General features: G+C 41.2%; 2 protein-coding genes across 9 annotated transcripts in view; one reads left to right on the top strand and one right to left on the bottom strand.

The window, feature by feature from the left end:
• PAG1 (phosphoprotein membrane anchor with glycosphingolipid microdomains 1) overlaps positions 1-25,937 on the bottom strand; it is a 102,742-nt gene that overhangs the window by 28,701 nt on the left and 48,104 nt on the right. For 3 of the 8 annotated variants that reach the window (XM_081013529.1, XM_081013531.1, XM_081013532.1), the window contains exons 1-2: positions 21,623-21,827; positions 19,352-19,424 (exon numbers count right to left, since the gene is read on the bottom strand). The exons of 2 other annotated variants lie outside the window; for them this stretch is intronic. The gene's annotated coding sequence lies outside the window, so the exon portion shown is untranslated. Of the gene's footprint in view, positions 1-19,351; positions 19,425-21,622; positions 21,828-25,937 lie in introns of those variants that run through there. 3 more of the 8 variants (XM_081013527.1, XM_081013530.1, XM_081013533.1) reach the window with 1 other exon arrangement.
• The window catches only part of LOC308481351 (myelin P2 protein-like), a 215,637-nt gene continuing 197,581 nt past the window's right edge, over positions 7,882-25,937 (top strand). Inside the window, exon 1 of the mRNA XM_081013697.1 lies at positions 7,882-7,899. The gene's annotated coding sequence lies outside the window, so the exon portion shown is untranslated. The remainder of the gene's footprint in view (positions 7,900-25,937) is intronic.

Raw genomic sequence — 25,937 nt, 5'->3', positions numbered from 1 at the left:
CTCCAGTCAGATGTAAAACAGATAAACTACTATAAGACACTTAGAAGACATCTGAAGGCACCCTGTATAGGGATGTTTTAAATGTTTGATGTCTCGTTGTGTTTTTATATTATGCTGGAAGCCGCCCAGAGTGGCTGGGGCAACCCAGATATAAATAATAAATGATTGCTATTATTTGTAGGTGCTACAGAATGTGGGGAAACCCAGTCAGGAAGACTCTGCCAGGAATAATGCTAAGGCAGGCTTTCCTAAGGGGAAGGGATGCAGCTCAGCGGTAGAACAGCTGCTTTGCATGCAGAAGGTCCCAGGTTCAGTCCCAGGCACCTCTAGGTAGGGCTGGGAAAGAATCCCGTCTGAAACCCTGGAGTGCCATTACCAGTCAATGTAGACAATGTTAAGCTAGGTGAACCAATGGCTTGATTCAGTGTCAGGAAACATCCAGTGTTCTTAGATTCCTGCTAAGTTTCTGATCCTAAACCTCTGCTGCCTTGTGAGATATCTTCTGGAGAAGAATAGGCTAAGGAGGAAACCCTACACAAATCCGGAGTGGAGTCCCTAAGACAGCTGGTGTCAAATGTATTGCTCTGTTTTCCTTTGGACCACTTCAGCAAGGCTGAGAGGAGGTCTTGTTGTCTGGGGCAGGCAGCCTAGGACTTCCATACATACTGCCCAGGCTTGCACCCCAGGAAGGTCACCCAGGAAAATAGCCTTGGGTGATTTCCATGTTCATGCTGAGCCTCTCTGAACAGCTGGCTTGGGACATCATGGTTTCCATGGGGCTAACTCGAGTGGTTATTGGTCCACCACATTCAGCAAGCCATACCCAGGCTTTCATCTTTGTTCCAATAGCAGAGATGGGTGTTCTGATGGGGGGGGGGGGGATGGAAGAGTTGTACAATCCAGTTCGCTACCTTGGAGGTTTTTAAACAGAGGTCAGATGGTCCTCTGTCAGGGATTCTTTAGCTGAGATTCCTGCATTGCAGACTGTTGGACTAGATGAGCCTTGGGATGCCTCCAACTGTATAGTTCTTTGATTCAGTTCTATGACATGCCAGTTTCTGGTGAGCTTTGGACTCACAACAACAACTCACCTCTGCAGATGGTGGTGGGGAATTCAGGTAGTCCTGGAAACAAATGGAATCTGATGGATTCCTGAAAGCTCTAAGGGGTTTTCTAGTGGTTAGAATTGGTGATTCTGCTCAGGTTCTGATCTCATTGTGCAATGATGAGACACAACAGGCCACTGACAGCCCCATCAACTCAGACTGGTTATATACCCTACTATATATGTTTCACCCCAATGCTTGCGGTTTTACAAGTGCTGCAAAACTGGCCAAAGACTGCAGCATACTCAAGTAACTTGCACTAAGATAAGAGCAACATGGTTGCCAAGCAACCTTTTTGTTTAGCAGAACGTAATACACAGCAGCAGCTTGTCAACTGGGGAAGTTGTAATCAGGTACAAGGACTGGCTTAATGGCTCGTGAACACTTAAGTCATCATGCAATTTGCTGTGCTTTTCTCCTCAGGAGTTCCCATGGGGAAGAAGCACTTGGTGGAGCTTCTTAGATGAAAAACTTGTAGATGGACCAAATCAGGCTATTGGACTCTCCACCACGTGACCTTTGAGAGTACCTTTCCCACCAAGAGCAGTAAAACCATTCTGAAGGCGAAAGTGAACACCCAAGCTTACAAACATGGATCCATTATATTGGAAAGGGTCACAGCTCAGCGGTAGAGTATTTGCCTTGCAAGATCCCCAGGAAGTGATCTCAAGGAAGGGCTGGGGAAATGCCTACCTGAAAAACCCTGGAGAGCCACTGCCAGTCAATGTAGACAATTCTCAGCTAGATGCATAGCTGTCAACTTTTCCCTTTTCTTGCAAGGAATCCTATTCAGAATAAGGGAATTTCCCTTTTAAAAAGGGAAGCATTGACAGCTATGACTAGATGGCCCAATGGTCTGACTTTAATAGAACTGTAATAGAACTCCTGTATGCAAAGTGCTTTACTATCCACAGCCATATGAATAAATCAATTTGTGGAGTGGATGAAAAGGGGAAGCGAACCTGCCTTGCAGTCATAGCTGTTACGGGGTTTGAATTCCATCACTGGAGCTCTGAAACAAACACTCTCCACTGATCCACTTCCATAAGCAAAAACATATGGTTAGTCAAAGGCCTTCATTCAAGAGTGCCTTACTTCAGGATTAGGGGCTTAGAACTAAGGCACTCCTAAGGCACTAGGAGACCTGCAGTAAAGTTTCTGTCGGATAACATTCACCCTAAGAAACCTCAGCCCTGTATACTTGCACGAGATAGCTAGCAGCCTTCCAAATGCTGCTTTTTCAGGATGAGCAAACCCAAAGCACTAACTTCAAAGCCTGAGGCACTGGCAGCTGCTTTAGCTAGAGGTTTCTGTATATCCCTAAATAACCTCACAGATAACAACCATACTTTTGTTGTTGTAAATCTCACCATTATTGTGATCTGTGTATTGAAGAATGCCTTTGAAGTATGGATATTTTAGAAAGAGAGATCTCTTCACTTATAACTATGCTGCCAGTTATTCAAAATATTGTTAAATCCCTGTCTAGACCTCCCATTACCATGTCTTGAGCCTCAGACATGCATAAAATGGATTATGAATTTAAATGAAGTCTAGCAGTACTCCTAGCGGTGGACAAAATAAATATAAAATGCACACTTGATTCCTGCCTTTAGAATACTTCTGTGTGGTTAGTAATCCAAACAACACTGTCAAAGGCCTCTGTAAAAATACCAACAGTGTTTTTTAAGTCTTCCAAGAGCAAATATCTAGAGAGATTGCCATCCCATTTCTATTATTCCACTGTAACGTATAATAAAAGCAACTCACAGGAATAAGAGGATTATCCTTTTAGAGTCTCAGTTTGCGGCTTTATTTATTTATTTATTTATTTATTTATTTTTAAAGCTCACCAACTGTTCTATTCCCTGACTTTGTAATTAACTATATCTGCACACACAAAAAATAAATAATAAAGACTGTCTGCTTATTGTCAAGTAGCTTACAATGTGACTCATGTAACACACATCATTTAACTGTGTGCAAAATATGCAGGATGATGGCTTCACATCTGTTTGTGGTTATTTTGCTACTACTTCTACCCTCCTCCACCCTTCCTGCTTTCAGTTGCATTTTTTAAAAAAACCCAAAACCCTCTATCGTAATTCTGAACGGAATATCTTCCATTAATCTTCTTAAACACACAGTACAGTCCATCCAATACACTTAAGTCACAGTGATCGTAATAGAGTTTAAGCATGTGCAATTGTTTCTGGACCGCAACAAAACAAGAAAGAGTAGTCAAAAGATGGGGGGGGGGGAGGGAACCTTCCCTGCATCACTACTGAGCAGCATCTCTTTCTTGAACAGGATATTGTAAAGTAATTTATTTACTACAAAGTGAGAAGCCTTTCAAAACGAAAAGAAGACCTTGTGAATAAATTGGTAAGTTTCCTCAGTGGCGGAGGAAGGGAGTGCGGGGGGTGCGGTCCGCCCGGGTGTCATCCCTGAGGGGGCTGACAAAATGACAAAGATGTGAGTTTTTAAAAAAAATGGGCTCACTTTTAGTTCAGTCAACAAATGTAACAAAACGCGGCTGGCACTGGGCACCACACTGCAGAGGCTGGCACTTACCGTGTGACCTGCAGCGTGCCTGAACCACGCGTCTCTCCTGGGAGTGATGTGGTGGCTTAGGCGCCTTCCGGCTCCACGCTGCCTAAAACGGCAGTGTGGGACTTGTGTCTGCCCTCTGCCTCTCCCTCAGCTGCCCTACAGCTGAAGGGGAGGCTCCACGCAGCGTGCCCTGCCCCCATGGGCAACTCACCCCACCCCGGCTGCAGGACGCGCACGCTGCACCCGGCACCCGAGCGGCTAGCTACGCCGCTGTTTCCTTTCATCAAATCATAGAAACACAAGAACTTGTCTTATGCCAAGTCAGAAGATTAGTCCATCTAGCTGTGTACTGTGTGCACTAACTGGTAGTGTGATGGCCTGGGATTCGGATGCTGAACCTGAAGAATCCCAGCCTGCACAGGATTCCCCGCCTCCAGAACCAGCTGAGCCGGGGCTGGGGCATAAGCCCGAAGGGTCCTCATCTGTGCTGGGTCCTCAGGTGCAGGCACCAGCTGAGTCTGCTCGGGCTCCTGAGGGGGTGGAGGACCCATTGCCTGCAGGTGCTCCACTCTCAGCCCCGGCAGAGGAAGCTGAGGTTGCCTCTGGGTCCGGTAACCCTCCAGCCTCTCCTGAGCTGCAGAGGCTCAGGGCAGAGAGGCGGAGGGAACTAAGTTCCCGCAGGAGGAGTGCTCACCTCCAGGCCAGGAGAGGCGAGTCACCTGAGGATCGGGGCTGCCCTGTGCCTTGGGGCAGATAAAAGCCAGCCAGCTCCAGTCCCAAGTTGCAGGAGCAACTTCATTGGTTGACAGTTCCTGCCTGAACCCTGTCCTGCTGGAGCTCCTGACCTCACCCAACTACCTGCCCTGCATCCAGCTTCAACTTTTACGGACTACCTCCATACTACACCTTTGACTGGACTCGGACCTCGCCTCTCGGTTAGCCCACGGGACCAGCACAGGTAGTGATTTGCCAGGGTTCATGAAAAGAGTCCTTTTCAGCCCAGGAATTGAACTTGGAGCATTCTGCATGCAAAGGAGATGCTATGGCCCTCGCAAGTCAGCAGTGCATCATGTTAGATTGTAAGTCACCTTTGAAGCACAAGAGATATTCCAAAGCAGCTCATGCAGCACATAAGGGAGCAGCTGTTCCATGGGTAAAAAAAACAACAAGCAAATAAATGGTACAAGTTCAGCTGAGTTCATGAACGCTCCTACATGTACCTGAATTTATCCTCTGGATCACTTATTTGCATCACGAAACTTACTGTCTTTCCAATTTGGCCAAATTAATCAGCTGAAATTTGTACTTGAATTACACTGGACAAAACGGGTTTTCATGAAACTAATCATGTTTCTCAGAGGAAAGGAAGGTTCACATTTGTTTTGCAGTGATATTTCCTGGCAACCTTTCTAAAGATTAATATAATACCCCTGGGACCCATAACAAAGTGCTCACTGCTAAGTGTTCCTGTTCAAGTTCCAGCCAGCCAGCCATACCTTCTTCCAGAATACTCCAACTCATTCCCCCTGTATCTCTGTTTTTCTGTCCCCATCCCCTGCCCCACAAAGTCATTCCACACCCAATGAGCATGCTTAGTACACATTGGGCTGGTTTGGGTATCGCCCCTCACTGTAGGGCTTTCCTACCCTAAAATTGCTTGTTACTCCTGAAAACCTTGAGACTCCCCTCTAGCATGCCTGCTAATACCTCTCTTGTGCATGGATGGCACCATTTTGACTACACAGGCTGCCTTGCTCCATCTATCCCAGTATTTCCTATATGATGTACTAATAGAATTTCAAAGCCGCTAAATTTACAGATTGTGTCATCAATTGTGCAATTTTATGTTATTTTAGAATCAGATCTCTCTGAAACTTCCTTTAAAACTTTCCATTGTGTAAAATAGAGGAAGGATTGTTTCAAAAGTTTCCCTTTTCCCCATCTTTGCTTTACATTACTATCCCCTGGGGTATATAAGACATCGGAGTAACCCAGGGCACGGAATTATCATACATTAAGCAATCCTTTTAGTTCAATGTAGCTCTCTCCCCCCCCCCCGCCCCTGGTTGCCAACAAGGTTAATTTAAAAGAAGATAATGAGTCATGGGGATGGGGAGAATGTGCGCATGAATTCAACAGTGCTTAGTTTATTTTTGGGTTGCTAATTTGTTAATGTTGTTAATTTTGTTTTATAAATTATGACTGCTGCAGTACCGTATTTTTCGCCCTATACGACGCACTTTTTCCCCTCCAAAAATGAAGGGGAAATCTGTGTGCGTCCTATGGGGCGAATGCAGGCTTTCGGTGAAGCTTGGAGAGCGAGAGGGGCGCCCCGCGCTTTGGGAAGATATCCGCAGCCTAGGGAGCCCTGCAGGAGTTCCCGCAGGGCTCCCTAGGCTGCGGAGAGCAGCCTGCTGCCCGGAGCGCGGGGCGCTCTGAAGCAGAGCGCCCCGCGCTTCGGGCAGATATCCTTTTCTCCTCTAAAAACTATGGTAAGTGCGTTTTTAAAAGCTCGGGCTTCCCCCACGGCTGGGGGGGGAATAATTTTTTTTCTTTATTCCCCCCCCAAAAAAAATTAGGTGCGTCCTATGGGCCGGTGCGTCTTATAGGGCGAAAAATACGGTACTTTGTGAATTGTAATTGTGCTGTTTAGCTTATTTGTTTTGTTAATAGTGTTTTGTAGACTTTAATTGTTTTACTGATAATTTGTTAATTATTCTATACAATTTATTTTGTATTTGTGATGTTCTGTTCTGTTATCGAGATGGTTGGACAGTGCTCTCGAAACTACGAACGTGAGTTTGACCAAACTGCGGGAGGCAGTGGAAAACAGGAGTGCCTGGCGTGCTCTGGTCCATGGGGTCACGAAGAGTCAGACACGACTAAATGACTAAACAACAACAATTATGTTATTGTTATTTATTGTTAGTAATCCTCTTTGCAATTTGTGTGAATGAAAAGAAGCATAGAAATATAATAAATAAAATCAATCAATCATTTTAAAACTGGCTGTAAGTATGAAAAACCTGACATTTATCAAAGAAGACTAATCTTTCTTTTGTCCCATGTTCACCAATTTTAACTCTTCCCTTCTCCTACAAGGAGAATGACAAAACCTGGTATTTCTTTTCCCTGGGAATTTATTGTTTTTGATTAAGTGAATACAAACAACTACAGCTATCAAAACCCAGGCAGACGGCAGTGTCTCTCTTGGGTAATAAGAGCAAGATCTCCATTCTGATTTCCCTTAGTTATTTCAGCCAAGTTATATGTACTTGGCAATAAATTTGATAAGCATGGCAGAAATGAAATTGCTCTATTTATATATTAACGGGGGGGGGGGGATATATATCCCGATGCCATTTTCTTTACTACCACTTATATATGGGGAAGATTTTCAATTAAGTTTTCATTTAAAGGTGGACCTACCTATTCAATATTTTCCAAAACAATAGGTGGACAAAAACACAGCATTCCTTTGAAATCTGTATCTCTTTGACTTTTGCAATACAGTTCTGCTTCCAAGCAATGGGCATAACATTGTGTATAAAAATGTATATTCTAGGGCAAAGCGTAAAAATGGCTTTGCAAAAATAGGCATATTAGGCAAAACTACATACAAGAGAATTAGGAGAAATTTCATAATGATTTTTTTTTTAAATTACAAACTGCTGTGGACAATTGAACTTATGAGTGGAAAATTGACAGGTTTGTCCATTCCTCCTCTTTTGTAATGAAATTCTAACCAGATGATAGAGATATTCCAGTAACCTCTGGATAAGTTTCAACAAGTGAGGTGCAGTTCCATTAAAGTATAATGGAATCACAAACACAGCAAAACCAGAACACCCTATGAATAAAACTCTAAGCACATTTACTAGAGAGTATGCCTCACTGAGGGACGCAGGTGGCGCCGTGGGTAAAACCTCAGCGCCTAGGACTTGCCGATCGTATGGTCAGCGGTTCGAATCCCTGCGGTGGGGAGCGCTCCCGTCACTCGGTCCCAGCGCCTGCCAACCTAGCAGTTTGAAAGCACCCCCGGGTGCAAGTACATAAATAGGGACCGCTTACCAGCGGGAAGGTAAACGGCATTCCGTGTCCTGCGCTGGCTCGCCAGATGCCGCTTGTCACGCTGGCCACGTGACCCGGAAGTGTTTGTGGACAGCGCTGGCTCCCGGCCTATAGAGTGAGATGAGCGCACAACCCTAGAGTCTGTCAAGACTGGCCCGTACGGGCAGGGGTACCTTTACCTTTACCTTTATGCCTCACTGAACACAGTGGGACTTTCAAGGAAACATTCATAGGCTTTCTTTGTAAGTTGAATTTCTTTGGAACAAGGAGATTAATAGCAAACACCTTAAAGTTATTGTTCTTAACATAATCTTAGAATATGTATTTATTTAATTTTTATCTTCCAAGTTGCTCAGAGTGGCATGTCTGTTATCTCTCATCAATCTTAACTTTATAACAAATATGTGAGGGAAGCTATGATGGAATTGATGTAAGATCACTCAGTGAATTATATGGCTGACCACTGATATGAACTTGGATTTCCCTGATCCAAGTTCAACACTGTCAACTATCCCACACTGTCTCCTGCACATTACCTGAGTAGTAAAATATTTAATCTAATTGTTAGTAATGGGGGGAGGGACAAGGGACACAAGTCTTGCAATTCTATAGATTAGATCAATACTAATCTGAACATATTTGTTTTGTACTTCAATTTCTATACTACTAAATCAAAAACATTCTCAAAGCAGTGCACATAAAACGCAAAGATCAGAGCCACATTAATTTGGGTAAGCTTGTGTAAATAGAAGTGCTTTAAGCTGTCATTTAAACTAAACACAAAGAGTGCCTGCCTACCTAGTATACAAAGACAATGAATTTCAGAATACAAATCAAGTCAATGACACACACACACACACACACACACACACACATTTTGGGTCATAGAATCATAGAATCATAGAGTTGGAAGAGACTACAAGGGCCATCGAGTCCAACCCCCTGCCAAGCAGGAAACACCATCAGAGCACTCCTGACATATGGTTGTCAAGCCTCTGCTTAAAGACCTCCAAAGAAGGATGATCTTTGGTGTATCTGATTTTCCCAGTTAATTTATCCAATTCCGCATAGTCTGTCAATTTCAGTCTCCATTCTTCTATCGTCGGTATTTCCTCTTGTTTCCATTTCTGGGCCAACAAGATTCTGGCTGCCGTAACTGCATATTGGAAGAGTTTATAGTCTTTTCTTCTTATATCCTTTCCTACAATCCCTAAAAGAAAAGCCTCCGGTTTTTTTACAAAAGTATATCTTAACATTTTTTTCATTTCATTATATATCATTTCCCAAAAGCTTTTCACTTTCTTGCATTCCCACCACACATGAAAAAACGTCCCTTCTTTTTCTTTACATTTCCAACATTTGTTACACATCTTATACATCTTTGTTAACTTTACAGGTGTGATGTACCATCTGTAAAACATTTTCATAACATTTTCTTTCAATGTCATACATGCAGTAAATTTTATATTCTCTTTCCACAATTTTTCCCATTCATCAAATTGAATGTTATACCCAAAATCTTTTGCCCACTGTATCATTACCGATTTAACCTCTTCATCTTTCGTATGCCATCCCAACAACATCTTATACATTTTTGACAGAGTTTTATACAGTGGTGCCTTGCAAGACGAAAAGAATCCGTTCCGGGAGTCTCTTCGTCTTGCGGTTTTTTCGTCTTGCGAAGCAAGCCCATTAGCGGCTTAGCGGATTAGCGCTATTAGCGGCTTAGCGGGCTTAGCGGATCAGCTGATAAGCGGCTTAGCGGATCAGCTGATAAGCGGCTTAGCGGATCAGCTGTTAAGCGGCTTAGCGGATCAGCTGATCAGCTAATAAGCGGCTTAGCGGATCAGCTGTTAAGCGGCTTAGCGGCTTAGCGGATCAGCTGTTAAGCGGCTTGGCGGATCAGCTGATAAGCGGCTTAGCGGATCAGCTGATAAGCGGCTTAGCGGCTTTCGTCTAGCGGGTTTTCCGTCTTGCGAGGCATTCGTCTTGCGGGGCACCACTGTATTCATTGTTTATTATAACTATTTGAAAATTAGATTCTTTTTCTACATATCCCTTTTCTTTCAGATCTTTTTTGAACATTTCATTTACTTGAAAATAATGCAACCAATCATATACATGATCTTTAACTTGTTCAAATGGTTTCAGTTTCCATTTTCCTCCTTCTTTAATTACCAATTCACCATATGTACTCCATTTACCTCTCATATTAATTTTCTTAACGCTCATTACCTCCAGCGGAGACAACCAGTGTGGGACTTTTGGCTCCAATATATTTTTGTATCTATCCCATACTTCTATTAAAGAGCTCTTGAAGATGTGGTTTCCAAAGCCTTTATGAACTTTCTTCTTGTCACACCATAAATACGCGTGCCAACCAAATCTGTTATCATAACCTTCGAGATCTAATAATTCCTTGTTTTCTAATTTTATCCATTCTTTTAACCAACATAGGCAAGCTGCTTCATAATATAATTTCAGATCTGGCAGGGCGAAGCCATCTCTTTCTTTTACATCCGTCAATAACTTAAATTTTATTCTTGGCTTCTTCCCCTGCCAGATATACCTTAAAATCACTCTTTGCCATTCTTTAAAGATTCCTATACCCTTTATAATGGGTATAGTCTGAAATAGAAATAACATCTTTGGCAGTACGCTCATCTTTATCATAGATATTCTTCCCCAAAAGGATAGTTTCATTCTGCCCCACACCTCCAGATCCTTCTTTATTCCCTTCCAAACCGGAATATAGTTGTTTTGATACAAATCAATGTTCTTAGATGATAACCAAATTCCCAAGTATTTTACCTTTTTCACCACCTCTATCTCCGTTTGTTGCTGCATTATTTCAATCTTAGTTTGTTCCATATTTTTTACAATCAGTTTGGTCTTTCTCTTATTCAATCTAAATCCAGCTACCTTTCCAAATTGTTCCATCTCGTCCAATACCTCTTTTACACTTTCTATTGGTTCTTCCATAGTCATTACCAGATCATCGGCAAAGGCTTTAACTTTATACTCATTTTGACCTACTGTCACCCCTTTTATTTGCTTATTTTGTCTAATTGCATTCAAAAAGACTTCCAGGACCGTTATAAATAACAATGGCGAAAGTGGGCAACCTTGTCTTGTTCCTTTAGATATTTTTATATCTTCAGTAATAACATTGTTAACTATCAATTTTGCTCTCTGTTCTGTATAGATTGCCTTTATACCATTGAAAAACTCTCTCCCCACCTTCATGTATTCTAAATTTTTCAACATAAACTCCCATATAACATTGTCAAAGGCCTTCTCAGCATCCACAAACATTAAAATTGCCTGCTTATCATTCCTAGCAGTCAGATATTCTAAAACATTAATTATATTTCTTATATTATCTTTCATTTGTCTGCCTGGTAGGAAACCTGCTTGATCCTTATGTATAAGTCTTGTTAATATCCTTTTCAATCTCAACGCTAATATTCCCGCAAATATCTTATAATCCGTATTCAATAGTGAGATAGGCCTATAATTTTTAACTTGAGTTAGATCCGAATCCTGTTTGGGAATCAATGTAATATATGCTTCTTTCCATGTTTCTGGGATATCTCTTTCCTTTAAAATGTTGTTCATAACTTCCATCAGAGGGATCATCAACACGTCTTTCATTTCTTTATAATAACTAGATGTAAATCCATCAGGTCCCGGAGCTTTCCCTCTCTTCAGCTCTTTTATCACCTCTTTTACTTCCTCTTTTTCTATTGGGGCATTCAGCTGGTCTTTTTGATCTGTCGGGATCTTCTGCACCATTTTATCTTTTAGATATCTTTCTATTTTTTTCATGTTGTTCCTTTCTATATTTCTATATAGTTGTCTGTAAAAGTCCAAGAATCCTTTCCTAATTTCTTTCGGATTAGCTGTCTCTTCGCCGTTTATCCTAATTTTGTTGATTATGCTCTGCTCCTTTCTCTTTTTAAGTTGCCACGCAAGCCATTTTCCTGATTTGTTAGCGAACTCAAAGTTTTTCTGCCTTAACCTTTTAATGTTCCATTCGACTTCCTTATTTATTATCATTGCAAATTGAGTTTGGAGAGTCTTGATTTCCTGCTTTATTTTCAAATTGTTTGGTTTTTTGATCAATTTTTGCTCACTGTCCATAATCTGCCTTAGAATCTCTTTTTTCTTTTTTTCCTTGTTTTTATTCTTCAATGAGTTCTGCTGGATAAAAAAACCTCTCATAACTGCTTTGCTTGCGTCCCAAACTATGTTCATCTTAGTACCTTTGTTGATATTGTCCAAAAAGTATTTGGATAGTTTCTTTTGTGCTTTTTCAACAACCTTCTGATCATCCAACAAGTTATCATTCATTCTCCATCTAAAAGTTCTTTCCTCAAAACCTTTTAACTCCATTCTTATTGGATTATGATCTGAGATTACTTTGGCTTGTATTTCAATTTGTTGGATTCTTGGAGTCAGTTCGTTTGATACCCATATTTGATCTATTCTTGACATTGACTGATTCGGTTCTGAGTAATACGTAAATTGTTTCTCCAATGGGTGTCTAAGTCTCCAAATGGCAATCAGATTACAGTTCTTCGTCATCGTAAAAAATGTCTTAGGCAATTTCCCTTCTTTGTTCATTACATCCCTTAGTCTGTCCGTTTCCAATGATACCACTCCATTCATGTCTCCCATTATTATAATTTTCTGATCCATATATTCAAATAGTTTTTCCTCCAATACTTTATAGAAATCAGTCTTATTTCCATTTGGTGCATAGATCCCAACAATTATTAATTTTTCGCCTTGCCATTTGATTTGGACTGCTATAATTCTTCCTTCTTCATCTTTGAATATTTGATGAGATTCAATTTTGTTTTTGATATATAAGACAACTCCCCTTTTATTCTCTTTATCCGAGGATATGAATTCATTCCCAAGTCTTTTGTTGATCAGAATTTTCCTGTGTCTTTTTGCCACATGAGTTTCTTGTAAACATATAATGTCCAAGTTTTTCTTTTAAAAAAATTGTTCAGTTTCGTTTCGTTTCCTCTTATCATTAATCCCATTAATATTCCAATTCCATAATTTTAACGCCATAGTGTCTTCCAATTAAATAAATTTAGTTTATTTCCTTATAATGTGTCTACCTCTTCTTCTTCCTGTTCTTCTTCTTCTTCCTCCGATTTTTTTCCATTCTGTTCCTCTCCCTCTCCTGATTCAGACTCCTCCTTGGATCCTGCTCCTCCATCTGCTCCATCTGTCCATGGGATCTCACCCAGCACTTCCCTAAGTTTTATGAAGTCGGCTTTCTTAAAGTCAAGAAATTGAGTCCTAGTATGCTTGGCTGCTCCTTTCCGCTGTATAGTAAACTTCAGAAGAGCATGATCACTCGCGCCTAATGATCCTTCCACTTCTACCCCACTTCCACTTCTACCCCACAATGTTATTCCTTTGGATTTGGTCATATGTTATTCCTTTGGATTACCTAGAATTTCAGCCCAGGGTAAGTGTGATGGTTATAGCATAGATTCAGGTAGGTAGCAGTGTTGGTCTGACACAATCGAAATAAATTAAAAAATTGTGAGCTTGATGGACTTCCATTTCATGCGGCTCTGAAGAAGTGTGCATGCACATGAAAGTTTATACCCAGAACAAACTTAGTTGGTCTCTAAGGTGCTACTGGACATTTTTTAAAATTTATTTCGGTTATGGCATAGTTATCTATACAAATTGATTAATAATAATGAGCATGATGTGTGGGTCATCTTAGGCCCTAGTAGGGAGACAGAGGGTCTTAGCCAAGAGTGTTCTCACTAACCAGACACTGAAATAAACAACCCAAAGTTTTTGAACTCCTTCTTTGCTTTCTTATTTAGAGCACTTGAAGTCACCCAGCCTAGAACTACTACTGCGGAAGTTTCAGATGTTTATAGTAAAGTTCAGATGTAATAGTAAATAGAATATCAACTTAGAAATCCCCATTGGCTTTGACAATTCAAAAATTGTCACATAATTTAATCCTAAAAATGTGCAGTAGCATATCCACTTGTATCAATGGCATCACAGACCGTGCATATTTATGTTTGTCACACAGTGCTAATGCAGCTGTCAGGGTGCGGCCAGTTCTAAGCATTCATTTGTGAGCCCAGCAAACTGAGGAATCAAGATGTTGATTCTGGTGCAATGAATGTTCTCTTAAATTTGATTATCCTCTGTGAACACTTTGAGCTACACTGATACGACACTGAAAACTAGGCAGAGCAAGTATGGTTTAAATAAAGAAATGAAAGCTTTGCAACCCCTGGAGTCTTTGGGGAGTGTATTTTAGCCCTAACATTTTGTAAGTTAATTGCTTTAAAAGTGGTATAGAAGAATTGACTTAGCAGCTCTCATGACTCCGAATGGAGTTAAGTAGGAAAGTTGGAAAAGGGGGAAATGCAGACATTCCACAGTATATTTCGTGTTCTTTACAATATGCCAAAGTGGGTGATCAGGTAACAGGGGACTTGGAGGAAAACTACACTATCTGAACCATGCTTCTTTCTGCAAATGAAGAGATTCTAGCATGCCAACTGGCTGGAGGACAGTGGGGAAAAGAATGATGAGTGCAGCTAAAAAAGTTATTTAATGCTGTTGCCTTGCAGTTCACCGAGCGCCGAAATATACCAGCATTAGAGGACAAGGTCAAAGGAACAGCAAAAGAGTATTTTCAGGAAGCTATTTGTTTTGAGCTCTCCTGCTTTCAAGACTGTAATAATAAGATGGACCAACCTATTTGGAAATGAAAGGACAGAAAACCTGGAGAATCAATTAACACTGCTGAGAATTTAAAGATCCATCAAAGTGGAAAAAAGAGAAGCAAGTGAGAAACTGTGCAATACAGATGGGATCCAAACACACCGACTGGGACATTTTCAAAATAGAACTCTTTGAAGGTTAGGGAACCTTCCCAAGCAGCATCTGATACAGGATGATACACTGCAGCCAGAAGGAAAGATCAGCAGAGCCTATCAATGGACAAAAGAACGTTAGTCCTATGCAAGGAGTCCTTTGGATCACAGCCATATGTAGCAGTTGATGAAACACAAAAACATCACCTGTGATCTTTAGTTATTTTTCTTTTCTTTTTAATAGCTACTTGCAAAAATAGAGTGATGTCACAATAGCAACAGACAATGCTACTGTATGGAAATGTTTAGGGAAATATTGCATTCTATGCAAATGGCAGGTGCACAGGTCAATTGCTTTCAAAATGCAAAACTGCACCCAGATGTGTATATTATGAGAAATGTGTACAAAAAGAATTTTCAAGGGGATGTGGCAAATGTGGAAAGTGCATGGGAAATCAAGAAACTGGAACAGACAGATTTGTCCTTCTCTATAAATCAAAATTGCATTGTTTTTGCACACAGAGCAGCTTTGGATGTAACCGTTCGCCTGGTACCCATAGGCAAAAAGGGACTGCATGCAGGTGAGAAGACAGATGGATATACCTGACCAGGAAACAAGCTGGTTTCCAGGGGAGATAAGCACCTTCCTCCACATCCAGAACAGAAATGCAGCAGGGTGCTGCAGGGAGGAAAGAGCTCTTTGTCTTTCTACAGCATGGTTGGCCCAAGACATTTTGCTGTCTGAGGTGAAGTACAAGATAGCTCCATGAACAAAAGTGTCCAGACTGCCATCTGAATCTTACCTCGGCACAGGTAATGGAAGAGAGATTTCCATGCACTCGAGGGTTAGCTTAGAGCAGCCTTTCTCAACCTGTGGGTCTCCAGATGTTGCTGAACTACAACTCCCATCACCCCTAGCTAGCAAGGCCAGAGCTCAGGGATGATGGGAGTTGTAGTCCAACAACATCTGGGGACCCACAGGTTGAGAACCGCTGGCTTAGAGGGAGCAGGACCTGTTGCATTATAGCTCTCCTCACTCTACTTCATTGTAAGGCCAGCTGTGCTCCACTGCCAGCCCTCAGGAGGCTAAGAAACACTTTTGCAGGTAATAATGTTCACACTTTTTACAAGGCTGACCCAGAGATCCCACTCCGTTTATTTAGCTGAGTCTTTATCTACTCTTTTGTAAAGCTAAAGGAGTGGTCATCAGCGCATCTTGAGTTTGCATTAGTTAATTACTCATTAGGAAATATTTAATGGGCAATACTAGTTGTAGTACAACATCATTTCATGTGAGCATTCGAGAAAAGTAACAGAACAGATACTATATACCTGTGCTGGGTGTTAACCAGAAAGTTGGTGGTTGCAGTGGCGTAGCGTGGGGGGTGCAGGGAGGGCCAGCCGCACCGGGCGCAACATCTGGGGGGGCGCGCTCGCACTTGCAGCTCTCTGCCCCTACCTGGCTCACTCACTCTCTCTCACTGCAGTGCTGGCTGTGCGAATCCGATCCGAGCCGCTGGGTCGCCGCCCACTGTGGAGGGGGTGGGTGCCAGGCATGCGGTGCGGAGAGAGAGCGAGGGACTATCTGGGGGAGGGACAGTGCAGCGGCCGCCCAGCGCAGCGCTGAGCGCGGGAGAGAACCACACCAGACCAGACCAGGCAGCAGCAAGAAGAAGCTGGCAGCGGCGGCAGGTTAGGGGTTAGGGGGCACAAATTACTTGCCTTGCCCCGGGTGCTGACAACCCACGCTACGCCGCTGGGTGGTTGGAGCAGGATTCCTGCATTGCAGAGGGTTGGACTAGATGACCCTCAGGGTCCCTTCCAATTCTATGATGTGGAATTAGGAGCTAATGTTTTGCACACCATAAATGAATTGCAAACTTAAATAGTGAAAGAGGCTTCCTTCTTTACCCATTAGCTGATGTCATGCAGTTTCAGTGAGGAAGCAGCAAGATGCATGCATTTTTAAAAAGGGAACATGGACGAAGGGCAAATAACATGTGCTTCCTAGCATAAAGAATGCCAGAGACACGCATTTTGCACCTGATATATCAGCATAAATCACTAATTTTACAAGGAAATGCCCTCTATTTTATAACCTCAGAAAGCACCATTCATCAAACTCTGTATTTAATGTAACATATATGAATGTGGCAGATCCAGCATCTAGCAATTAGATTTAACATAACACATTTTAAAACTGAACTATGCCGTTTACCAAAAAGTAGTAAAGAAAAGTATATATGCATTTGACTGACCAAATTGAAGCAATTTTTCAATTTTATGAATGAAATAGGATTAAGAGGGTTTCACGCTTTCCACCTCAGTTGTGCCTTAAATACAAAGAAGATGTGAAAGCAGGGTAAAATTAAGCAGACCTTGTGATGAGAAAGGCAGTCTGGTAACTTCAAAGCAGAAGATTAAGGTGTAGCTACATGGTAATTTGCAAATAGTAGTGTGGTATTTGGAAGTCATGGGATGCGGGTTGTGCTGTGGTGTAAATCACTGAGCCTTGGGCTTGCCGATCGGAAGGTCGGCGGTTTGAATCCCCGCGATGGGGTGAGCTCCCATTGTTCAGTCCCAGCTCCTGCCAACCTAGCAGTTTGAAAGCACGTCAAAAGTGCAAGTAGATAAATAGGTACCGCTCCAGCGGGAAGGTAAACAGCGTTTCCGTGCGCTGCTCTGGTTTTGCCAGAAGCGGTTTAGTCATGCTGGCCACATGACCTGGAAAAACTGTCTGCGGACAAATGTCAGCTCCCTCGGCCAGTAAAGTGAGATGAGCACCACAACCCCAGAGTCGTTCGCGACTGGACTTAACTGTCAGGGATCCTTTACCTTTACCTATTTGGAACTCATTTGCAGAGCTGAACAATAGCTGGGAGGCAGCAAGCTTAACCTTGACCCAGGTTCCTGATAGCCTTTTTATGATATGTATTTTATTGATATTTATATGTAACAAAACAAATACAACGAGGGAAATACACAACCGAGGAAAGGTCTGTTTTTTAAGACTCTGTATTTGACATGAGGATACCAGTTCTGAAGAATATCTTATTTCAGTGCCCGGCCATAAAAATCCATGTGTGGAGGGAGATTGGTAATTGCGTTCCTTTGTAGCTCTCTATATAATAAAACTATACCAAACCTCATTAACATTGTCTGTTTGAGCATTATATATTTGTACGGTTCTTTGTGCAATCAACTGTACCATTAGTGCCAAGAACAAATTTTTTGGTACCAGTTTTCAAACATATTGGAAGTTGGGGCTTCCCAGAACTTGGCAATAGTCGATCTTACAGCTGTAAGTAGAAACAGAAGCAGACCCCTATGAGTTAATTCAAGTCCTTCTCCACTAAAAATGGAAAGTAATGCCATTTGAGAGTTCATAGCAATTTGAAGAAGCTAGTGCAGCAACAGCCCAACAAACATATTTTTTGCCCAAATGGTTTAAGAACTAAATTGTGGGCTCTTCATGGCTGTCACCAGTGTTAGAAGTGAGTGTCTGGTGTCAAAATATTTATTAAATGATAGCTTTTCTTAATCCATGAGGGCTCTGGGTCATATCCCACTCATTGTTAGGGGGGAGTTCAAATGTAGACATAAAAATGAGTGGTTGTTTGTGGGAGAATTATCTAGGTTAAGGGGCAAGATCAAATTAGGCATCCATCCTGGGTGATTACATCACTGCCCCCAATGGTCTTTTATCCCCTAAATGTCCTGCTGACTCCCCCCGCAGTTGATTGCTCCTCCCGCCACTTTAGTATTGAGTAGCAAAGAAGGGTTTTAGAATTCCACTTCTGCTGCATATAATATATTTCTGCTTTTACATCACAATTTGCATGCCCAATTCTTCCAATTATTTTGGATATCAGAACATGCGTAGTTCAACTGTTAACAGCTAAAATACATCCTGTAGGTCATATGGCTTGCAATCCCTCCTACAGTTGCCCTTGTAGAAGTTACATTAATTTCAGTGGAGCTTCTGCGGAAACAGCTGTATGCTGAATTGCGGCCCATGTGTTTTAATAAATAAAGCAGCATATCTATGGGAATGTTTAATCAGGCATTCGGGGTATTTCCAGGACATCTCACCCTTAGGGTACAAGAGCTTACATGAAACACACGTAGCATCTTAACAACTCACATTTTTAAATCTTCTTAAGCACAGGGAAGTTGACTGAGTCAGTGAGACTCTTATTACATTTCAAGTAAACATAGAGAGAAAGATACAAGAAGGAAGTGGTTTTGTAATCTCAGATAATCAGATGTGCGCTTAGTGAGTTTACTAGAAGCTGACTAGCTGAACATATATGTAGGGCATGTGCACAGCTACTCTCAACTTACATTAGTATATTTTGTTCACTTCTCCCCATATGAATGCAAAGGCATTTAAGTCTTGGTGAGGTTCCTATTTCACCTTCACTAGTTCTCAAAAGGCAACAAGCTCTTGCTTTAATTCAAAATGAAGGTGCTGTATTAGACACAATTCAGATAGCTTAGAAGCCATATGTGTCCCACTGTGTATATGCCCCATAATACCCCTCCCCTGTTTTGAGAGCTAACAGGGGACTGAAATTAATACAATTTAGAATTTGCTGCTCTGGAATTCACAGGTGGGAATGGGATAAAGCCAGTGGGTTTAATGCCTCTAACTTAGCCTTCTAAAAAGGTGATGCATGCTGAAACAATTTTTTTTTTACTTTCACATATATATCCATGGGGTGTGAATTGGTGGTGACTGACCTGGAAAAAGACCTTGGGGTTGTACTGGATAGCTCGATGAAGATGTAGACCCAGCTGTGGAAAACGCATGTTCCTAGAGATCAGTAGGAAAGGAATTGAAAATAAAACTGCTGGTATCAGAACGCCATTGTATACAAATCTATGGTGCAACCACATTTGGAATATTGTGTATAGTTCTGGTCACCTCAAACAAGTTGGAAAACGCTCAGAAAAGGGCAATGAAAATAATCAAGGGAACGAATCAACTGTCCCTTGAGGAAACATCACAGAATTTGGGACTTCTTAGTTTAGAGAAACGGCAAGTTAAGAAGTGACACAATAAAATGGTGCAAACATTTTCTTCCTTCTTTTGTAACACTAGAACTAGTGTACAGTGGTACCTAGGGTTAAGTACTTAATTCATTCTGGAGGTCCGTTCTTAACCTGAAACTGTTCTTAACCTGAAGACCACTTTAGCTAATGGGGCCTCCTGCTGCTGCTGCGCCGCCGGAGCACAATTTCTGTTCTCATCCTGAAGCAAAGTTCTTAACCTGAGGTAATATTTCTGGGTTAGCGGAGTCTGTAACCTGAAGCGTATGTAAACCGAGGTATATCCAATTGAAGCTGAGTGTTGGCAAATTCGGGACAGATAAAAGAAGCTTGCTTCCACAGAAGGCAGTGATGGCTGCTAACTTGGTTGGCTTTTAAAGCGGATCGGACAAATTCATGGAGGGCAAGGCTATCAATGGCTATTAGCCACGATGACTATGTTCTGCCTCCACTGTTCTGCCTCTGAACATCAGTTGCTGGGGAAATACTGCTGCAACTCATCTCCAGCTTGCAGGCTTCCCCATGGCATCTGGTTGGCCACTGTGAGAATAGGAGGCTTTTGCATTTAGGTGAATTTAAAAAACAACAACGCACATCTAATGTAATACTACAAAGGTAACATGTAAATAGGCTTTAAATGTCTTCTGGCACAAAGTAATCTCTAAGCAGCCCATAACACAGATTTGAACCGATTGATTTAGGCCAGGAAACATCTTTTACTTGTTCACCAACAATGACAGTTGAAATGCGGCTGGACAGCTTGCTGCTGCTCTTAATCAGATAGCAGTTTCTAAATGAGATAGGCAAGAGCTGCTGTTGTCATGCAGCATGTTTCCAGAGTCTCACATACACAACACAGTGTGTTTTGCTTCTTAGAGAAGTTGCTCCCTGGGGATTGAGACACCTCAGGAGTACAAAGTAGCAAAAGCCCCACAAGATCAGAACTTGTGAGCAGATCCACAGAAAGCATGAGCAGGGTTCTCTGGAATAAAAGCCTGGATGCTACTTTGATACTATGTGTCGCTCCAATTTCTGCTTCCCTTTAGGTAAATTGTGAGCATGGTTTCTAAAATGTTCCATTTTCAGCCCCCCCCCCCCAAACCACAACTTGGGAGAAGTTAAACAAGCAAAGCCACCCAGCTCCCTCCTCAAAAGATTAGATATTTTTAGACTACTTCTCAGAAAAAAACCTCCTCTTGTTTATAGTTCACTAATAATGGCTGTTGAACCCTGAATATTTTTCAGAGCACAGCAGCAATTAAAACAGCCAGAAGACTGATAAGCACTCAAATGTGTGTCTGTTTGTGCATGTGTGAAACATTTGTGATTTTCCTTTTTAAAAAAGAAAAGAAAAAAGAAATGAGACAAAATAGAGGAGATTGATGTTATGAAGGAATAATCGCTGAGGTGACCAGGGCAAACACATGAATTACTACTTAAATGTCCGTTTTGACACAGTTTGCAATCCATTACTCATAATGCTTTAATAAATATTGCTTAATAATATTTAATAATGCATGCTTGTTTCCATTTTGTTGTATGATGTGGAAATAATATTAGCTTCACAATATTGTTCACAGCAGCTTTTGCTACAGGAAGTGACCAAGAGGCAAGGAACTATATAAGTGTGCAAAGCTATTTAACCTCATCTAGTGGCTTTGCAGAAATGCATTCCTATTAGCAAGATCCCCAAACCACACTGCATATAAACATTAGCTGCCGGCTAGAATGCAACAGCTAAAGCAGCCTAAATGGCCTTTTCTTCTTCACACAAGTTCCCTCATTAAATGTTAATCCAGTCGACATAAGCACAGTGGGGAGGCACCAGCGCTGAACTTAAATGATCCTCAGAGTCAAAATAAGGCTGCAGATGTTCAATGTTTAAATTTCTGTGTTAAGGTGATGGCTTATTAGCAGTTTTAATTAATCACTATAAAAGCAAAACAATTTTAAAAAAATTACCTTTATTCTTACATGCTTCTTCATTCAGAACTGTACAGATTGTCATGCAAAGGCAATACCAAACACGCTATATGCACAGCATGCTATGAAGTCCTTCCCAGTGATCTGGTTCTTGGAATTTTCAGATTCTTGCCCGCTCTGCTACTTTCTGAATCTGTATGCGCAGCACAGATCCCTACCTTATTTGGCTGCCAAGCCTATTACAGTGAGCAAACAATGCCTTCTCTGTCAGAACAGAGAATGAATAGTATCACAAAGACACTCCTCTCATGTACAGCTCTGGACTTTTCCCTCCTCCTCCTTTCAAAGCAATCTAACTAGGGTGAGAACGGATGACAGGAAATCGCTAGTATATTTTAGTGTGTCCCCTTCCTCAGTGCCAGTCATCATTATTAAAATGGCAGCAAAAGAATATTATTTTTTAATTATTATTCAATAGCATAGATTTAACAATGGAATGCATCAACTGGCTTTATACTTTCTAAGTGACTGGATGTGAAAGCAAACATCTGGAACATCCATTTTCTGGGTATGGAAAGTCTGCTTCAAGCCATCAAGAGCAAAACAAAAGAGCAAGAAGAAAATCTCACAGATTGTCAGCTGAGTGTGGATAAATCTTCCAGCTACTCTCTGTTTTGAAACAGATTTGGTCTTTGAACAGAGACCAGGCTTCAGGAATTGAGAACTTGTATTATGAATGATAGAGCAAGAGTTTGAAGTGGGATTTGTGTGATGATAGCGGATGAATAAATCTTTGGGTGACTGGGGGCTCACTTTGCTCCTTCAAAGCAAGGAGACTAATTTCAAGAAAATGCTAAATGATTCTGCGGATACTGAATGCCTGCTGTGCAGTGATCATATTGGTGCAATGATCTTTCGTGCACTAGAGCACCTAAATGATAAAAATATTAAAATGATATAAACTTGTGGTTTAAAGGCTATGCAGTTCCTCTGCTATCAATAACATTTCACCATATAGTACACTATTAAATTAAATATCCTTCCAGACAGTGCTGGAAAGATACCAGTGTGTCTTCCAATGAAAGGAATGGTTTTTTAAAAACCAAACCTTTCTGTACATAGCCCATTCTGACTTTATGCTGTCTGGTAGCACATGTATTTGATTAAACCCATGCAGTGGCGGCTACTTGACCATATCTGGACATCCTCCTACATTTTCCTTCAAAGACTGCCAGAGGCTGATTGAGAGTCACCAGATGCTACGGATAAATAGACGATGGCTATTCGCCATCATGCCCTACTTGAGTGTTTCCCAGGGGCATTTGGCTAGCCACTTGTATAGACAGAATGTTGTATCAGGTGGACCATTGGCTGTATCCAGCAAGGGTCACAGGAAATCAGCCAAAGTTCTTCCAAGTGTAACTTCAGACAACTGAATGCACCCTTAATATGAAACAGATGAGTTGAGAGTGCCATATACATTAATTTTGCAGGATCCCCACAACTGCACAAGTCTGACACAACGACACAGTCAATACAATTCCCAGATGACGCGTCCCAATGCAGTAATTATGTTTGGCACACTTATTAAATGGCAACTCACTCACAAGCTAAATGGAGGCCCTTTTATTTTCCCCAAATGAGTTTTGAACAGATTGAGGCTGACAATGTCCATGATGAAATTTTGTCATGTTCCTACTCATTATAACAACGTATTAACTATATAAAAATGAAGAGCTGTGGCCTAGAGGAAATGGCCTGTGCTGCCTGACTGATAGAAGATTGTGGGTCTTTTTACTCCTTTAAAAGCCTGCTTCAATATTTATTCTAAAAATGAATAAAACCAAGTAATGCTACAAGGCCAGCACCGTATGTACATTCAGTACATGTAATGCTACTTGTACGATCCAATAAATGGCAAAAGGGAAATAACACATAAATCTTATGGAGGTTTTTAAAAACATTTATTGCTTGAGGCAAAGCAGAGCTAGTTTTCCTTTTTTTAAGGTCAAACTGCATCAAGGTAGTGCAGCACTTTATTCTCAAATGTAGCTCAAGGTTTAATGTGCCAGAGCAGCTGACGTGGTCTTGGAGACTGCAGAACACCAGCTGTTTTGGATCCATCTTATTGCAGTTAATAACATAAAAATGAAAGATTACCTATCAAAATGAAATCTTACTTCACGTAGGTACAGTGAACTACCATGAGTTCAGACCCAGAATAACCTTTAATTCAACTAAGCATTATTAAATATATCCATATGGACATAGAAGTGGCCCAGATGAGGAACAATAAAGTGGAGCTGAATTCTCCTAAGACAGACACACTGCTGATGTGTAGCTCCTAGTTCTGAGAACTGGAGATTTTGCCTGTATCTAGCAGGGGGCTACCCTGCCTCTCAAAGAAGTATGCTGTTTAGGAACAATTACGGTCGTACCTCGGAAATAGAACGGAATGCGTTCCAGAAGTCTGTTCAACTTCCAAAACATTTGGAAACCAACGTGTGGCATCCGATTGTCTGCAGGAAGCCCCTGTAGCCAAGCAGAACCTGCGTCAGACATTCGGGTTCCAAAGAACGTTTGCAAACCGGAACACTCACTTCTGGGTTTGCGGCATTCGGGAGCCAAAGCGTTCAACTCGCAAGGCATTCGACTTCTGAGGTATGACTACTGGAATGTTCATGGAGGCCCAGGTGGCAATAAAAGTCTTACCCAAGTTGACTCTCAGCCTTTTCAACCCAAATATTTTTTTCCAGATATTTTGGTTGAATATAGAGGTGTTGCGATGTGGACACAAGAATACATGGAGCTCAACCAAAAAAGTGTCAACCCAGAAACCAAATTAGAGTATTATATCCTCAATCCTAGGCCTTTGTTTTATTCCTTGCTTTGATATGCATGCCTCTTGTGATTTGCATGGAGCAATTTGTAGCTGATGAAAATCTCAACAGAATGATAGCCATTGTTAAGTTTTGACTTGCAGTGATGATAGCCAGCAAAATATTGGAAATCTTATAATACACTTGATGTTTCATTGATAGCAAGGTCTGATTAACCTAATAGCAATATTGTGTGTCCTCCACACTCATTTCAGTATTACCCCTCACAAGTTCCTCCAAGATAAATTGAGGATTCCCACCTATGGCACCCACTGCCCACCTGAAGCATGCATGAAATCCTATTGCTTGTGCATATTCTGGATAGGCATTTGAAGGAAGGGTTCAAAACTGGAGCCTAGCAGGCCACTGAATAAAAAATTCCAAGTGCATACTTATTGAAAATAGACTTTTAAACATTTGTTTTCCTTTTTTATGAAAGGGACAAATAAATTGCATATTATTTATTAAATTTATTTTATGTCCTCCCTCCCATAGAAGCCAAAGGTGGCAATGCAACAGAGCCTTAGATGCACCACTGACTATTGCTCCTCTAGCTGTATTCACCCCACACCACTTGTTAATGTCTACATATGGGGGGAAATGCAATGAAAAGTAGAATAAGTATGCACGTTTCTAGTAAGTATTTCAGTTGTTGGACATCTTGAACTGCCTGTCATACCATTTCATGAGTACTATTCTGTGCCTCATTTAAGAAGATGAAATAACTGACAGGCTTAGTGGTCTTTCATGCTGTTATTTTCATTTCTTAATTAGATTTCCAATCATGCCTTCCCCCCCACCTCCATACTTGTGACTTTCACATGCATTTAAAGTAATATGGCTAGGAAAATGACAAAAACCAATCATTTTACCATGTTGTCATGACCGAGTAATAAGAAATCCCTAGATATAGTTTGAATTATGCAGAATATTTCATTTAGCTAAATGAAATTGCTAAGCTCTCAAAACACAAGGGAATCGTAATAAAAACACTTTTCTGACATGCCAAATCTGATTAAAAAGCATGTCAAATAATATGCCAAGTCACTGGATGTCAGCATAATGGAGGACTTTGGAAATTAAATATTCATGAAACTAAAATTATGCCCATCCACCAGAAAGGGAAACCATGCAATATGACTGCACATTAACAGATAATTAATCTTAAGATTTCCCCTATAAAAATACAAAGAGGAAAGACTGACATCTTGTTGCCATTCCAGTGACAACACTAGGCAAAGTAATTAGGAAGAAGAGCTTTAAAAAAAAATAAAAATCACCAATCTGGTGTTCTTTTTGTGAAACAGCAGCACTGTTTTCTGTCCACCTTTTCAAAGTGGCCTGTGTTCCATTAATGTCTGGAAACTGCTGAATTTCAAAATATGCTTGCTGTAGAAAACCTTAGCTCTTGAACTTCAAAGGTGTTGACATCTGTTTCGGAACTGATTAATGAAATATTCAGCATTAGACTAGGG

The sequence above is a fragment of the Podarcis pityusensis genome, assembly GCF_964106645.2.
Source record: "Podarcis pityusensis genome assembly, chromosome: 7".
In the NCBI taxonomy this organism is placed as follows: domain Eukaryota; kingdom Metazoa; phylum Chordata; class Lepidosauria; order Squamata; family Lacertidae; genus Podarcis; species Podarcis pityusensis.
The sequence above is the reverse complement of the archived record's forward strand: the minus strand, read 5'-3'. Positions and strand labels throughout refer to the sequence as shown.